The following is a 4,266-nucleotide window of genomic DNA, read 5'->3' as shown; positions in this document are numbered from 1 at the left end:
TGGATAGATCTTGGGTTAACTTCCAACCCCCCCCCACCCAGAACACTCAGAAGCCCAAGATTGCCCAAGTTTTATTGAACAATTATTTATTCATTGAACATTTAACACACCTCACCTGATTCTTTTTTTCACCCATTTTTTTATAGATAATAATAATAATAATAATAATAATAATAATCCTCACATTTGATATAGCGCTTTTCACGTCGGGAAGACGTCCCAAAGCGCTTCACAGAACACACTGTAAAGCGAATTGACTGTATATTTGTGGGCGAACGCGGCAGCCGATTGCGCACAGCAATGTCCCACAGACAGTCGTGGATTGAAAATGACCAATTTATTATTGTTTTTGGTTTTTGGAGGGTTTATTATTAGGCTCTGTGTGGAGTAAGGAAACTTGCCCAAGGTTTCGCCCTATAGATGATATCAATTAAGAGAACTGTTTCAATCACAGGAATCTCTTCAAATGATTTCCAGGCTATTTTTTTGGAGAGTTCCACCTCACAGGTTTTGCAAGGCTGTGATTTGCCTTCTCTGCCTTTTACACCACAAGCTTCTCTCCTTCTCTTCCTCCCCTGGTGAGCACTGTTACAACGAACTGAGCCCTTGACCAACAGTCACCTAACGCCTCCCGTTCCCCTTTAGGAGCAAATACACCTCATTTCGTTTTTTTTGCAAGCGATTAAACATTAATTAATTATCTCAGAGAAAGAGAGCTCGGGAGCCAGACCTAAATCTTTGTAGAGGAAACAAAATCACAATTTAAATGTTATTAACACGTTTGAGGCAATGGTGGGGATAGAGTCTCTGTTATTGAGGTGCTGAAGGACTATATATATATGTATATATCTACTATATATATATGTATATATAAAAATACACATTTATGTTGTAACTTTCTCCCTTCAACAGCCCCTCACAATCTATATTTCCTCTTGTTAATCAGAAATCAATTGCAATCTTGCTGATGTATTCACTCCACAATAATCTGTGACCAGGTCAGAAACACAAGCGATTTGGATTCAAGTGATTTTGAAACGACAGCTATATATAAAAAAAACATCAAACTTCCAGATTTATTACTCTGATAAGTTGCGTTTTTTAAAAAAAAACAAAGAAGTGTATTGTAACAAACCAATTCACCCACGAGAGAATAAATCATGTGAAAATCGTTTTGAAGAGCCCCCCCCCCCCCCCAGTGCATCACAGTATGTCACTGAATCAAATTCAAATGCAAGACCATTTATAATTATTTTTAAAAAATAATTATTAATGATGAAGGACCGAAATCGTCTGCTTTCAAAATCAAATTCACCTCCTGGATTGCAAAACACACAGCCCTTTTTTTTATTAAACTCCCACCCCCCCAACTTATTATAGTAATAAATCTGGAAGTTTTCTGGGCTGTTTAGCTGTTGTCTGAAAATACTTTTCGCGTTTCAAATAAAAGACTCGTATTTTTAAAAAAATCAATGAACATTTTTATTCATACATTTTCCACGTTTCTCAGCTACACACTCTATCGCTGCACTGTACAGAATCCAGTCAGAATCGATCAAATAATGACTCACACACACACTCACAACTCACTCACACACACACACACACAGCTTCAATAAAGCCCAAAGAATTCTTCACAATAATTAACATAATTAAAAAAAAACTTTTGTCAGCCTCAAGGGAACAGAAAAAAACAGACTTCCTTAGTGGTGTGAGCTGTGCACCATCGTATCCAATGTCTGAAATTCACTTTATTCTATGTTTTTCCCCCCCAAAAAAAGACATTTATTTGCCACTCCTCAACACACACACACAGACACACACACACACACAGCCCTGATGTGAATGACAGGCAGTGTTCATTGTAGAAACATTTATGTCTCCCACCTGCCCCTCTCTGTCTCTCCTTCCTTCTCTCTCCCCCCCCCCCCCCCCACCCCCCCCCCCACCCCCCCTCTCTCTCTCTCTCTCTCTCTCCCCTCCCTTCTTTCCATCTCTTCTCCACCCTCTGGCTCTGGCAAGGGCAGGTCAGCAACGTGAGGGGATCTGAATTGAATTTCAATAAGCCTTCTTTTCAACCAAAGAAGAAGAAGAAGAAGAAAAAAAGAGAGAGAGAGAGAGAGGGAGAGAGTCAGGGGTTGCATAGCAAACTGAAACCATCGAGGATGGAGTGAGACACACCAGATTCTTACACAAGGTAATTTGTGATGCAAAACACTTTTAACGCCTTAGGATAAGACTGGGGACAAAGCCAATCCTATTCTTTTGTGTGGAGTCTGTCTGAATAGACACTTCAACACATTATCAGAATTATCCTTTTTTTTTCTTACGCACCTGCAAAAAGTGCTCACATTTCTCTTAACATTTTTTTTGGGGGGGGGGGGGGACATTTTTGAAAGAAAATCCCTTTTGTCACATAAACTTCCTTAAAATCCAATAACCTTACCCAGAACTACACAAGAGCCCCTCGATAAAATTATTAACAAAAAAAAACACAGGCCAAAAAAAAAAGCAGTACATTCAGTGCAATGCAAACATGGTCAAGTTTAAACACCGAAATACATATATCCTTTTTCCCCCCCCCACCCCCCAAAAAAAACTGCTTTGACCATCTTTTAACATTTTTTTCACACACTCACACACACACTCACCCACCCACACACACACTCACACACACACACACCCACACACAGGCTTGTCACATAAACCTGTCAACAAAGTATTTACACTCGATAAATAGTTAATTTTTTTTCTTTTTTTTAAGAACAAAATGATGGCTACAGCTGTGGGATGGTTTGGGATGGTTTGGGATGCTGAGGGTGGGGGGGGGGGGGTGGGTGGGTGGTGGGGGGATGGAAGAGAGAGAAAAAAAATACAAGACAGGGGGGGAAAAAATGCATCTACTTAAACATTAAAAGAAAATTGGGACCAACAGACAAGACACTTAGCAGGTGGAACATTACACACTCTTAAGAGTTGAGTTAAAAAAAAATAAAAGGAAGCACAAGTCGGCAGTGATCAAGCGATTTTAGTGCAGGTTACAAACAGGAGATGGGAAGAGCAGTTGCAGAAGTCTCTGTGTGTGTGTGTGTGTTTTTGCATCTTTTTTCGACTCTGGGAACAGAAAATGGGTTCGTTTTTTTTTGGGGGGGGAATAAAAAGCAGCATTGCCGTGTCCCAGGTGCAGTCTCTTGGGGGAGTTCGATGAGGTTTTGCATACGACAGCATTCCCCCCAGAATGTGGATTTTATCTCTTTCCATTTTTTTTTATTGATCTCTCTCTTCGATTTGGTTGCGTTTTGCAGCCTCCCACTGGGTGCGATGCCGTTCGCGGACGCGAGGTGGCGCCCGCACTCCACGCCACCGTCACCGCACAAACTCTTTTTTTTAATCACACAACCCTCTTCTTCTGACAAATGATAAAAAGACATATTTTGTGAAAAAAAAACACATAACGAAACATCTCCAATCGAAACACAATCACCGGAGAGAAGGGGAGAGGGGGGAGGATGGGTTGGGGGGTGTGGGGGTGGTGGGGAATAAACAGATCGCCTAATTTCATTCATTTTTTGTTGTCTTCCTTTGGCCACTTCAGGAATTCAATGAATTTTATTTTGCTTTTTTATTTTTTATTTATCGATCTGCTAAAAAATATTTTCAAAGCATCTGATCTCACGTTCACAGGTCGATAAGAACCCACTGTGGTTTCCTCCAGTCGATAAAGACCGGTTTTGTCAGTCTATCACAAGCACTGAAAGTTCTTAACAAGTTTTGCAAAAAGTTTTTTTTCCCCCCAAGTTTTGTAAAAAAAAAAGACATTTTACCATCTCATTTTGGGGGCCAGATTTTTTTTTGTGGAAAAAAATAAGATTTCACTCCCCTTCCCCACACACACACACAAAAAAAATAGGTTTAAACCAACAAAATAACTTTTTTTTGAGTTAAAGTTTGTAAACTTCGGGTCAGGCAATGGTTGGAATATATATATATTTAAAAAAACAGGACAGGTTTTCAAATTGTTGTATGATATGGTTTTAAACAAAAAAAAACACTTACCCCACTCCCCCCCCCACACACCTCATCTCATCCCACTTCCCCCCCCAAAAAAGTTTGGCAGATCTGGAATTAAAAGGCGAACTTTTTATTGTGTTGGAAGAGTCGAAACGAAATGAAATGCACTGAGAGTTTTAAAGAGGGTTTTTGTAGGAAAAGCTCTTACAACAACAAGAAAAGACACCACAGCGTTCAGACAAGAAGACAAGGAGC

This window comes from Callorhinchus milii, unplaced genomic scaffold, assembly GCF_018977255.1.
Source record: "Callorhinchus milii isolate IMCB2004 unplaced genomic scaffold, IMCB_Cmil_1.0 Scaffold8, whole genome shotgun sequence".
In the NCBI taxonomy this organism is placed as follows: Eukaryota; Metazoa; Chordata; class Chondrichthyes; order Chimaeriformes; family Callorhinchidae; genus Callorhinchus; species Callorhinchus milii.
Note: the sequence above shows the minus strand (reverse complement) of the source record.